The following is a 13,201-nucleotide window of genomic DNA, read 5'->3' on the forward strand; positions in this document are numbered from 1 at the left end:
AAGGAGAAAAACGTAAAAAAACGTGAAAAAAAAGTAAGAGGAAGAGAAGGGAAAAAAAGGTGGAAATGGGTTTAAAAGTGATTTCGGCGGAGAAATATATATATATATATATATATATATATATATATATATATATACGCGCACACACACACATATATATAAACGTATTCTCCGTTGAGATATTGCAGCCGCTGCTGTGTCCAGGCCCAGGAGCCTTAGCACTGTGCTGTGATGTCACTCAATACCACTGACATCACTAGGTGTAAACAACATCTCTCCTTTGCTGTGTATGTGACTATGGAGCTGTTTGGTGATGTCGTCTATTATGGCCTTCATAGAAGCAACAGGAGATTGTTGCATCCATCTAGAACCCTCAGAACTACAGTGCTATGATGTCACTCACTTCCACAGGCCTTGCAGAGTGTAAACAACAACAACCCAGCTTTGTCGTGTATGTAACCATAGGGATTGTGATGTCACCTAGAACCTTCACAGCAGCGACAGCTTTATGAGGAGCATCAGCACTGCTCTGCCTGAGCAGAACCATCACCGCCATAGGTTGTCAAATAACCCGGATTTAACCCACACAGGTAAGTCCAATGGGGTGCAGGCATGTCCTCTATGCTTACAGCTTCCCGTGGGTGTTGGTTTGATACCGTTTGGGGACAGCCAAGGAGGCATCTGCAGGCAACAAAGGTAGGTGTGTGCTTGTGTGTGTGTTTCCTATGCAGATCCTAAGCCCAGTGTCACATGCAAGTAGGAGGAGTAAGAAGGGTTCCTGGCAAATCCGGGTTATGGATTGCATTTAAAAAGGCCCCGTGGGAGTGCAATGGGCCCCTGTCTTGCTGCTTAGCAATAATGGTATGGGTTTAGGTTCTGCTGTGTGTACTGGTGGTTGACTGCCCCCCAGCCCAGAGTGTGCATGGAAAATTGTCTGGCAGCCTCCCTGACAGCAAGCAGTGATAGTGCCCATGAAGGGGACCTTGTTGGGCCCGCCCCTTTCACGGTTATCGCTTCTCGGCCTTTTGGCTAAGATCAAGTGTAGTATCTGTTCTTATCAGTTTAATATCTGATACGTCCCCTATCTGGGGACCATATATTAAATGGATTTTTGAGAACGGGGGCCGATTTCGAAGCTTGCTTCCGTCGCCCTATGCATTGACCCGATATGGCAGTATCTTCGGGTACAGTGCACCACCCCCTTACAGGGTTAAAAAGAAAGATTCCTACTTTCATTGCTACCTGCTTGCTGGCTAGCCAGCTAGCCAGCCCTGTGGGCCTTGCTGCTGCTGCTGCTGCTGCTGCAGCCAAAAAACAAAAGGTGGTGCTGCTGCTGCTTCTGCTGCTTCTGCTTGTGTCTGGCCGCTGTTGGAGCGTCCAGGCACAGGACTTCTGCTGCTGCTGACTAAATGGCCTCCTTAATTGGATCATTTGAGTAGCCAGCACACCTGTGCAGGTAGGGCATGACATGATAGGCAGCTGCCTTGATAGCGGGTGGGTGCTGAATGTTCCTAATTGACAAAATAAGATTAATGCTTATGAAGAAATATAAAATCTCATCCCTTCCCCAATATCGCGCCACACCCCTACCCCTTAATTCCCTGGTTGAACTTGATGGACATATGTCTTTTTTCGACCGTACTAACTATGTAACTATGTAACATAACATGGGGGGGTCTCCTGGCTGTTCACACAGGTGTGTCATTGCTGTACATTGACCATGCATTGCTTCTGTGGTATTGCAAAGGCAAAGACAAATGCTTCCAGCCATCCATTGCACTAATGGATTGGTCATCAGCTGGCTGTCTATGTCCCGCATCAATATAGACCAAAGTACAGAGGGTTAGGCTATGCTATAGTGCACCTACCTGATGCATCAGAAGGTGCGAGGCCCTTGCTAAATTCTGTGCACAGACTTTGAGATCTATGCTTTAGACTGTATCTAAACCTGCTCCAACATGGACTGACATTCTGGCCTACTTTCAGCCGATGCGACTTGTCTGTCGCTGAACAGTCGCTTTTTATGTATTCAGCACCTATGTATAATGTTGTAAAAATGCTCTAGAAGCTAAAGTCGCAGAAATGTCACACATATTTGGCCTGCAACTTTCTGTGCGACAAATTCAGACAGGAAAAATCAGTATAAATCCTTAGAAAATTATCCCCCAGTGTCTCCATCTGCTGGCGGTATTGAATAAGCATTGCTGCACTGATGGGGTATGCATTAGACGAAAAAAAAGAAGAAAAAGAAGAATAATACGCCCAGAAAAGAGGCGAAAAGGAGAAAAACGTAAAAAAACGTGAAAAAAAAGTAAGAGGAAGAGAAGGGAAAAAAAGGTGGAAATGGGTTTAAAAGTGATTTCGGCGGAGAAATATATATATATATATATATATATATATATATATATATATATACGCGCACACACACACATATATATAAACGTATTCTCCGTTGAGATATTGCAGCCGCTGCTGTGTCCAGGCCCAGGAGCCTTAGCACTGTGCTGTGATGTCACTCAATACCACTGACATCACTAGGTGTAAACAACATCTCTCCTTTGCTGTGTATGTGACTATGGAGCTGTTTGGTGATGTCGTCTATTATGGCCTTCATAGAAGCAACAGGAGATTGTTGCATCCATCTAGAACCCTCAGAACTACAGTGCTATGATGTCACTCACTTCCACAGGCCTTGCAGAGTGTAAACAACAACAACCCAGCTTTGTCGTGTATGTAACCATAGGGATTGTGATGTCACCTAGAACCTTCACAGCAGCGACAGCTTTATGAGGAGCATCAGCACTGCTCTGCCTGAGCAGAACCATCACCGCCATAGGTTGTCAAATAACCCGGATTTAACCCACACAGGTAAGTCCAATGGGGTGCAGGCATGTCCTCTATGCTTACAGCTTCCCGTGGGTGTTGGTTTGATACCGTTTGGGGACAGCCAAGGAGGCATCTGCAGGCAACAAAGGTAGGTGTGTGCTTGTGTGTGTGTTTCCTATGCAGATCCTAAGCCCAGTGTCACATGCAAGTAGGAGGAGTAAGAAGGGTTCCTGGCAAATCCGGGTTATGGATTGCATTTAAAAAGGCCCCGTGGGAGTGCAATGGGCCCCTGTCTTGCTGCTTAGCAATAATGGTATGGGTTTAGGTTCTGCTGTGTGTACTGGTGGTTGACTGCCCCCCAGCCCAGAGTGTGCATGGAAAATTGTCTGGCAGCCTCCCTGACAGCAAGCAGTGATAGTGCCCATGAAGGGGACCTTGTTGGGCCCGCCCCTTTCACGGTTATCGCTTCTCGGCCTTTTGGCTAAGATCAAGTGTAGTATCTGTTCTTATCAGTTTAATATCTGATACGTCCCCTATCTGGGGACCATATATTAAATGGATTTTTGAGAACGGGGGCCGATTTCGAAGCTTGCTTCCGTCGCCCTATGCATTGACCCGATATGGCAGTATCTTCGGGTACAGTGCACCACCCCCTTACAGGGTTAAAAAGAAAGATTCCTACTTTCATTGCTACCTGCTTGCTGGCTAGCCAGCTAGCCAGCCCTGTGGGCCTTGCTGCTGCTGCTGCTGCTGCAGCCAAAAAACAAAAGGTGGTGCTGCTGCTGCTTCTGCTGCTTCTGCTTGTGTCTGGCCGCTGTTGGAGCGTCCAGGCACAGGACTTCTGCTGCTGCTGACTAAATGGCCTCCTTAATTGGATCATTTGAGTAGCCAGCACACCTGTGCAGGTAGGGCATGACATGATAGGCAGCTGCCTTGATAGCGGGTGGGTGCTGAATGTTCCTAATTGACAAAATAAGATTAATGCTTATGAAGAAATATAAAATCTCATCCCTTCCCCAATATCGCGCCACACCCCTACCCCTTAATTCCCTGGTTGAACTTGATGGACATATGTCTTTTTTCGACCGTACTAACTATGTAACTATGTAACATAACATGGGGGGGTCTCCTGGCTGTTCACACAGGTGTGTCATTGCTGTACATTGACCATGCATTGCTTCTGTGGTATTGCAAAGGCAAAGACAAATGCTTCCAGCCATCCATTGCACTAATGGATTGGTCATCAGCTGGCTGTCTATGTCCCGCATCAATATAGACCAAAGTACAGAGGGTTAGGCTATGCTATAGTGCACCTACCTGATGCATCAGAAGGTGCGAGGCCCTTGCTAAATTCTGTGCACAGACTTTGAGATCTATGCTTTAGACTGTATCTAAACCTGCTCCAACATGGACTGACATTCTGGCCTACTTTCAGCCGATGCGACTTGTCTGTCGCTGAACAGTCGCTTTTTATGTATTCAGCACCTATGTATAATGTTGTAAAAATGCTCTAGAAGCTAAAGTCGCAGAAATGTCACACATATTTGGCCTGCAACTTTCTGTGCGACAAATTCAGACAGGAAAAATCAGTATAAATCCTTAGAAAATTATCCCCCAGTGTCTCCATCTGCTGGCGGTATTGAATAAGCATTGCTGCACTGATGGGGTATGCATTAGACGAAAAAAAAGAAGAAAAAGAAGAATAATACGCCCAGAAAAGAGGCGAAAAGGAGAAAAACGTAAAAAAACGTGAAAAAAAAGTAAGAGGAAGAGAAGGGAAAAAAAGGTGGAAATGGGTTTAAAAGTGATTTCGGCGGAGAAATATATATATATATATATATATATATATATATATATATATATATATACGCGCACACACACACATATATATAAACGTATTCTCCGTTGAGATATTGCAGCCGCTGCTGTGTCCAGGCCCAGGAGCCTTAGCACTGTGCTGTGATGTCACTCAATACCACTGACATCACTAGGTGTAAACAACATCTCTCCTTTGCTGTGTATGTGACTATGGAGCTGTTTGGTGATGTCGTCTATTATGGCCTTCATAGAAGCAACAGGAGATTGTTGCATCCATCTAGAACCCTCAGAACTACAGTGCTATGATGTCACTCACTTCCACAGGCCTTGCAGAGTGTAAACAACAACAACCCAGCTTTGTCGTGTATGTAACCATAGGGATTGTGATGTCACCTAGAACCTTCACAGCAGCGACAGCTTTATGAGGAGCATCAGCACTGCTCTGCCTGAGCAGAACCATCACCGCCATAGGTTGTCAAATAACCCGGATTTAACCCACACAGGTAAGTCCAATGGGGTGCAGGCATGTCCTCTATGCTTACAGCTTCCCGTGGGTGTTGGTTTGATACCGTTTGGGGACAGCCAAGGAGGCATCTGCAGGCAACAAAGGTAGGTGTGTGCTTGTGTGTGTGTTTCCTATGCAGATCCTAAGCCCAGTGTCACATGCAAGTAGGAGGAGTAAGAAGGGTTCCTGGCAAATCCGGGTTATGGATTGCATTTAAAAAGGCCCCGTGGGAGTGCAATGGGCCCCTGTCTTGCTGCTTAGCAATAATGGTATGGGTTTAGGTTCTGCTGTGTGTACTGGTGGTTGACTGCCCCCCAGCCCAGAGTGTGCATGGAAAATTGTCTGGCAGCCTCCCTGACAGCAAGCAGTGATAGTGCCCATGAAGGGGACCTTGTTGGGCCCGCCCCTTTCACGGTTATCGCTTCTCGGCCTTTTGGCTAAGATCAAGTGTAGTATCTGTTCTTATCAGTTTAATATCTGATACGTCCCCTATCTGGGGACCATATATTAAATGGATTTTTGAGAACGGGGGCCGATTTCGAAGCTTGCTTCCGTCGCCCTATGCATTGACCCGATATGGCAGTATCTTCGGGTACAGTGCACCACCCCCTTACAGGGTTAAAAAGAAAGATTCCTACTTTCATTGCTACCTGCTTGCTGGCTAGCCAGCTAGCCAGCCCTGTGGGCCTTGCTGCTGCTGCTGCTGCTGCTGCAGCCAAAAAACAAAAGGTGGTGCTGCTGCTGCTTCTGCTGCTTCTGCTTGTGTCTGGCCGCTGTTGGAGCGTCCAGGCACAGGACTTCTGCTGCTGCTGACTAAATGGCCTCCTTAATTGGATCATTTGAGTAGCCAGCACACCTGTGCAGGTAGGGCATGACATGATAGGCAGCTGCCTTGATAGCGGGTGGGTGCTGAATGTTCCTAATTGACAAAATAAGATTAATGCTTATGAAGAAATATAAAATCTCATCCCTTCCCCAATATCGCGCCACACCCCTACCCCTTAATTCCCTGGTTGAACTTGATGGACATATGTCTTTTTTCGACCGTACTAACTATGTAACTATGTAACATAACATGGGGGGGTCTCCTGGCTGTTCACACAGGTGTGTCATTGCTGTACATTGACCATGCATTGCTTCTGTGGTATTGCAAAGGCAAAGACAAATGCTTCCAGCCATCCATTGCACTAATGGATTGGTCATCAGCTGGCTGTCTATGTCCCGCATCAATATAGACCAAAGTACAGAGGGTTAGGCTATGCTATAGTGCACCTACCTGATGCATCAGAAGGTGCGAGGCCCTTGCTAAATTCTGTGCACAGACTTTGAGATCTATGCTTTAGACTGTATCTAAACCTGCTCCAACATGGACTGACATTCTGGCCTACTTTCAGCCGATGCGACTTGTCTGTCGCTGAACAGTCGCTTTTTATGTATTCAGCACCTATGTATAATGTTGTAAAAATGCTCTAGAAGCTAAAGTCGCAGAAATGTCACACATATTTGGCCTGCAACTTTCTGTGCGACAAATTCAGACAGGAAAAATCAGTATAAATCCTTAGAAAATTATCCCCCAGTGTCTCCATCTGCTGGCGGTATTGAATAAGCATTGCTGCACTGATGGGGTATGCATTAGACGAAAAAAAAGAAGAAAAAGAAGAATAATACGCCCAGAAAAGAGGCGAAAAGGAGAAAAACGTAAAAAAACGTGAAAAAAAAGTAAGAGGAAGAGAAGGGAAAAAAAGGTGGAAATGGGTTTAAAAGTGATTTCGGCGGAGAAATATATATATATATATATATATATATATATATATATATATATATATATATACGCGCACACACACACATATATATAAACGTATTCTCCGTTGAGATATTGCAGCCGCTGCTGTGTCCAGGCCCAGGAGCCTTAGCACTGTGCTGTGATGTCACTCAATACCACTGACATCACTAGGTGTAAACAACATCTCTCCTTTGCTGTGTATGTGACTATGGAGCTGTTTGGTGATGTCGTCTATTATGGCCTTCATAGAAGCAACAGGAGATTGTTGCATCCATCTAGAACCCTCAGAACTACAGTGCTATGATGTCACTCACTTCCACAGGCCTTGCAGAGTGTAAACAACAACAACCCAGCTTTGTCGTGTATGTAACCATAGGGATTGTGATGTCACCTAGAACCTTCACAGCAGCGACAGCTTTATGAGGAGCATCAGCACTGCTCTGCCTGAGCAGAACCATCACCGCCATAGGTTGTCAAATAACCCGGATTTAACCCACACAGGTAAGTCCAATGGGGTGCAGGCATGTCCTCTATGCTTACAGCTTCCCGTGGGTGTTGGTTTGATACCGTTTGGGGACAGCCAAGGAGGCATCTGCAGGCAACAAAGGTAGGTGTGTGCTTGTGTGTGTGTTTCCTATGCAGATCCTAAGCCCAGTGTCACATGCAAGTAGGAGGAGTAAGAAGGGTTCCTGGCAAATCCGGGTTATGGATTGCATTTAAAAAGGCCCCGTGGGAGTGCAATGGGCCCCTGTCTTGCTGCTTAGCAATAATGGTATGGGTTTAGGTTCTGCTGTGTGTACTGGTGGTTGACTGCCCCCCAGCCCAGAGTGTGCATGGAAAATTGTCTGGCAGCCTCCCTGACAGCAAGCAGTGATAGTGCCCATGAAGGGGACCTTGTTGGGCCCGCCCCTTTCACGGTTATCGCTTCTCGGCCTTTTGGCTAAGATCAAGTGTAGTATCTGTTCTTATCAGTTTAATATCTGATACGTCCCCTATCTGGGGACCATATATTAAATGGATTTTTGAGAACGGGGGCCGATTTCGAAGCTTGCTTCCGTCGCCCTATGCATTGACCCGATATGGCAGTATCTTCGGGTACAGTGCACCACCCCCTTACAGGGTTAAAAAGAAAGATTCCTACTTTCATTGCTACCTGCTTGCTGGCTAGCCAGCTAGCCAGCCCTGTGGGCCTTGCTGCTGCTGCTGCTGCTGCTGCAGCCAAAAAACAAAAGGTGGTGCTGCTGCTGCTTCTGCTGCTTCTGCTTGTGTCTGGCCGCTGTTGGAGCGTCCAGGCACAGGACTTCTGCTGCTGCTGACTAAATGGCCTCCTTAATTGGATCATTTGAGTAGCCAGCACACCTGTGCAGGTAGGGCATGACATGATAGGCAGCTGCCTTGATAGCGGGTGGGTGCTGAATGTTCCTAATTGACAAAATAAGATTAATGCTTATGAAGAAATATAAAATCTCATCCCTTCCCCAATATCGCGCCACACCCCTACCCCTTAATTCCCTGGTTGAACTTGATGGACATATGTCTTTTTTCGACCGTACTAACTATGTAACTATGTAACATAACATGGGGGGGTCTCCTGGCTGTTCACACAGGTGTGTCATTGCTGTACATTGACCATGCATTGCTTCTGTGGTATTGCAAAGGCAAAGACAAATGCTTCCAGCCATCCATTGCACTAATGGATTGGTCATCAGCTGGCTGTCTATGTCCCGCATCAATATAGACCAAAGTACAGAGGGTTAGGCTATGCTATAGTGCACCTACCTGATGCATCAGAAGGTGCGAGGCCCTTGCTAAATTCTGTGCACAGACTTTGAGATCTATGCTTTAGACTGTATCTAAACCTGCTCCAACATGGACTGACATTCTGGCCTACTTTCAGCCGATGCGACTTGTCTGTCGCTGAACAGTCGCTTTTTATGTATTCAGCACCTATGTATAATGTTGTAAAAATGCTCTAGAAGCTAAAGTCGCAGAAATGTCACACATATTTGGCCTGCAACTTTCTGTGCGACAAATTCAGACAGGAAAAATCAGTATAAATCCTTAGAAAATTATCCCCCAGTGTCTCCATCTGCTGGCGGTATTGAATAAGCATTGCTGCACTGATGGGGTATGCATTAGACGAAAAAAAAGAAGAAAAAGAAGAATAATACGCCAGAAAGAGGCGAAAAGGAGAAAAACGTAAAAAAACGTGAAAAAAAAGTAAGAGAAGAGAAGGGAAAAAAAGGTGGAAATGGGTTTAAAAGTGATTTCGGGCGGAGAATATATATATATATATATATATATATATATATATATACGCGCACACACACACATATATATAAACGTATTCTCCGTTGAGATATTGCAGCCGCTGCTGTGTCCAGGCCCAGGAGCCTTAGCACTGTGCTGTGATGTCACTCAATACCACTGACATCACTAGGTGTAAACAACATCTCTCCTTTGCTGTGTATGTGACTATGGAGCTGTTTGGTGATGTCGTCTATTATGGCCTTCATAGAAGCAACAGGAGATTGTTGCATCCATCTAGAACCCTCAGAACTACAGTGCTATGATGTCACTCACTTCCACAGGCCTTGCAGAGTGTAAACAACAACAACCCAGCTTTGTCGTGTATGTAACCATAGGGATTGTGATGTCACCTAGAACCTTCACAGCAGCGACAGCTTTATGAGGAGCATCAGCACTGCTCTGCCTGAGCAGAACCATCACCGCCATAGGTTGTCAAATAACCCGGATTTAACCCACACAGGTAAGTCCAATGGGGTGCAGGCATGTCCTCTATGCTTACAGCTTCCCGTGGGTGTTGGTTTGATACCGTTTGGGGACAGCCAAGGAGGCATCTGCAGGCAACAAAGGTAGGTGTGTGCTTGTGTGTGTGTTTCCTATGCAGATCCTAAGCCCAGTGTCACATGCAAGTAGGAGGAGTAAGAAGGGTTCCTGGCAAATCCGGGTTATGGATTGCATTTAAAAAGGCCCCGTGGGAGTGCAATGGGCCCCTGTCTTGCTGCTTAGCAATAATGGTATGGGTTTAGGTTCTGCTGTGTGTACTGGTGGTTGACTGCCCCCCAGCCCAGAGTGTGCATGGAAAATTGTCTGGCAGCCTCCCTGACAGCAAGCAGTGATAGTGCCCATGAAGGGGACCTTGTTGGGCCCGCCCCTTTCACGGTTATCGCTTCTCGGCCTTTTGGCTAAGATCAAGTGTAGTTCTGCTCACTTGGTCTGGCCAGAGGGTGTCTGGGGTACCCGGCTCCTTTGCCTGGGGGGATCGTCCTTCTTAACGGAGGGACTTCACCCCCCTGCTGCTATTAGGGAGCCGGCTTAGTCCCCAGACAACGGGGAGCGATCACCACCACCTACCTGCTTACAGTGGGGGAGGTGTTTATCCTGATGGACATGGCTGGATCAAGTGGAGCATCATCAGAAGGCATCCCTGAGTATGCTAAGCTCAGAAATGGAGTCCGGATTTCCTTATTGGATACCTGTAAGAGAGGAAAAGGATTATGTTTCGTGGTCGAGGAGATCTTATTCAAGTTGCTGGAAATTAAGAAGGAACAAATCCTGTCTATGCTTGAATTCCCATGAAATGGACACTACGATGTTATATTGGCTTCTGAAGAGGACTTTAATTTTTTTTGCAGCAAGTACCAGCAAAAGAAGGCCAATCCAGTTTTGGAGGGTGTGGAGGTGACCCCGCATTTTCCGAACCAGGAGAAAATATTGACGGTACGGATGTATAGCCCATATATATTGGAAAAAGACATTGAGACTTTTCTTTCTAGATTCTGTGACAATATTCTGTCAAAGGGAAAAGTCCTGAACCAATATGGCCTATGGACTACAAAATGGAAATTTAAAGTTAAATTTAAAATGGAACCTGACGGTAAAGTGATTTATCCACCTGGGCGATTCAAAATTGGATCGGTCAATGGTGACTTGTTCTATTCAGGGATGGAGGAATTTTGCCGTAAATGTAAACAATACGGGCACGGGAAAGACTTATGTACTCACTCGTGGTGCTATAAGTGCCAGGAGGGAGGTCATGAAGCAGACACCTGCAACAACAACAAAAAAAAGAAGTGTCATCTGTGCGGTGAGGAAGATCACCTGGTAAATTTATGTCCCAAGAAACAAACAACGAAAAAGGAAACAGCTAAAAGGAGTAGGGAAGAAGAAGAAATTGTAGAACCTGAGTTGGAGGAAGTTCCAGCCAGAAAAGTGGCTGAAGAAAAGAAAAAGAAAGAAGAGGTTTATGTACCAATGGAATTTGGAGGTGTTTTGGATGGCATGTTGGAAAATATGCCAAAAAAGGAAAGAAAACCATTTGATATGGATTTAATGGAACTAAGGTCGAAATATGGAAATCGGTACGAGGAAGCTAGAGACAAAGTGTATTTTTCATTTCAAGCTGATATGGACAGATTTTTGGACACTTATAAAGTTCCATCTTGGTTGGGACTTCCGGTAAAAAGACAGATGATAAGAGGAACGATAAACCGTGGAATGATAGATTTCTTAATGGTATATGCCTGGAGAAATGGAATTTCTCTATGATTAATTACTGGTCAAAGCAATGTTTGTTTGTTATTGTAAATGTGTATGTTTTTTTTTTTTTTCTGGTTAAATCTTTTTTATTGATTTTATTTCGTGGTCATTAGTGTTAAAAAGAAATAAAAAATGGGTTACCTGATGATGAGCAACAATCGAGTTCAAATAAGATCTTGGAACTCTGATTGAGTTTCTGAGGGCTAACTTAAAAAAATCTGTTCTTATCAGTTTAATATCTGATACGTCCCCTATCTGGGGACCATATATTAAATGGATTTTTGAGAACGGGGGCCGATTTCGAAGCTTGCTTCCGTCGCCCTATGCATTGACCCGATATGGCAGTATCTTCGGGTACAGTGCACCACCCCCTTACAGGGTTAAAAAGAAAGATTCCTACTTTCATTGCTACCTGCTTGCTGGCTAGCCAGCTAGCCAGCCCTGTGGGCCTTGCTGCTGCTGCTGCTGCTGCTGCAGCCAAAAAACAAAAGGTGGTGCTGCTGCTGCTTCTGCTGCTTCTGCTTGTGTCTGGCCGCTGTTGGAGCGTCCAGGCACAGGACTTCTGCTGCTGCTGACTAAATGGCCTCCTTAATTGGATCATTTGAGTAGCCAGCACACCTGTGCAGGTAGGGCATGACATGATAGGCAGCTGCCTTGATAGCGGGTGGGTGCTGAATGTTCCTAATTGACAAAATAAGATTAATGCTTATGAAGAAATATAAAATCTCATCCCTTCCCCAATATCGCGCCACACCCCTACCCCTTAATTCCCTGGTTGAACTTGATGGACATATGTCTTTTTTCGACCGTACTAACTATGTAACTATGTAACATAACATGGGGGGGTCTCCTGGCTGTTCACACAGGTGTGTCATTGCTGTACATTGACCATGCATTGCTTCTGTGGTATTGCAAAGGCAAAGACAAATGCTTCCAGCCATCCATTGCACTAATGGATTGGTCATCAGCTGGCTGTCTATGTCCCGCATCAATATAGACCAAAGTACAGAGGGTTAGGCTATGCTATAGTGCACCTACCTGATGCATCAGAAGGTGCGAGGCCCTTGCTAAATTCTGTGCACAGACTTTGAGATCTATGCTTTAGACTGTATCTAAACCTGCTCCAACATGGACTGACATTCTGGCCTACTTTCAGCCGATGCGACTTGTCTGTCGCTGAACAGTCGCTTTTTATGTATTCAGCACCTATGTATAATGTTGTAAAAATGCTCTAGAAGCTAAAGTCGCAGAAATGTCACACATATTTGGCCTGCAACTTTCTGTGCGACAAATTCAGACAGGAAAAATCAGTATAAATCCTTAGAAAATTATCCCCCAGTGTCTCCATCTGCTGGCGGTATTGAATAAGCATTGCTGCACTGATGGGGTATGCATTAGACGAAAAAAAAGAAGAAAAAGAAGAATAATACGCCCAGAAAAGAGGCGAAAAGGAGAAAAACGTAAAAAAACGTGAAAAAAAAGTAAGAGGAAGAGAAGGGAAAAAAAGGTGGAAATGGGTTTAAAAGTGATTTCGGCGGAGAAATATATATATATATATATATATATATATATATATATATATATATATACGCGCACACACACACATATATATAAACGTATTCTCCGTTGAGATATTGCAGCCGCTGCTGTGTCCAGGCCCAGGAGCCTTAGCACTGTGCTGTGATGTCACTCAATACCACTGACAT

The 13,201-nt window shown here is 45.2% G+C and overlaps 5 non-coding genes across 5 annotated transcripts; all 5 read left to right on the forward strand.

The window, feature by feature from the left end:
- Positions 1-1,009: 1,009 nt before the first annotated feature.
- Positions 1,010-1,200, forward strand: LOC130300782 (U2 spliceosomal RNA). Its single transcript, XR_008851602.1, has one exon. It is a non-coding gene; the product is annotated as a U2 spliceosomal RNA (small nuclear RNA).
- A 2,087-nt stretch (positions 1,201-3,287) lies between these two features.
- On the forward strand, positions 3,288-3,478 carry LOC130300783 (U2 spliceosomal RNA). Its single transcript, XR_008851604.1, has one exon. It is a non-coding gene; the product is annotated as a U2 spliceosomal RNA (small nuclear RNA).
- A 2,088-nt stretch (positions 3,479-5,566) lies between these two features.
- LOC130300785 (U2 spliceosomal RNA) lies at positions 5,567-5,757 on the forward strand. The gene has a single exon (XR_008851606.1). It is a non-coding gene; the product is annotated as a U2 spliceosomal RNA (small nuclear RNA).
- Positions 5,758-7,852: 2,095 nt separating this feature from the next.
- On the forward strand, positions 7,853-8,043 carry LOC130300786 (U2 spliceosomal RNA). The gene has a single exon (XR_008851607.1). It is a non-coding gene; the product is annotated as a U2 spliceosomal RNA (small nuclear RNA).
- Positions 8,044-11,682: 3,639 nt separating this feature from the next.
- LOC130300814 (U2 spliceosomal RNA) lies at positions 11,683-11,865 on the forward strand. The gene has a single exon (XR_008851634.1). It is a non-coding gene; the product is annotated as a U2 spliceosomal RNA (small nuclear RNA).
- The last annotated feature ends 1,336 nt before the right edge of the window (positions 11,866-13,201 follow it).

Source organism: Hyla sarda, unplaced genomic scaffold (assembly GCF_029499605.1).
Source record: "Hyla sarda isolate aHylSar1 unplaced genomic scaffold, aHylSar1.hap1 scaffold_1099, whole genome shotgun sequence".
Taxonomy (NCBI): Eukaryota; Metazoa; Chordata; class Amphibia; order Anura; family Hylidae; genus Hyla; species Hyla sarda.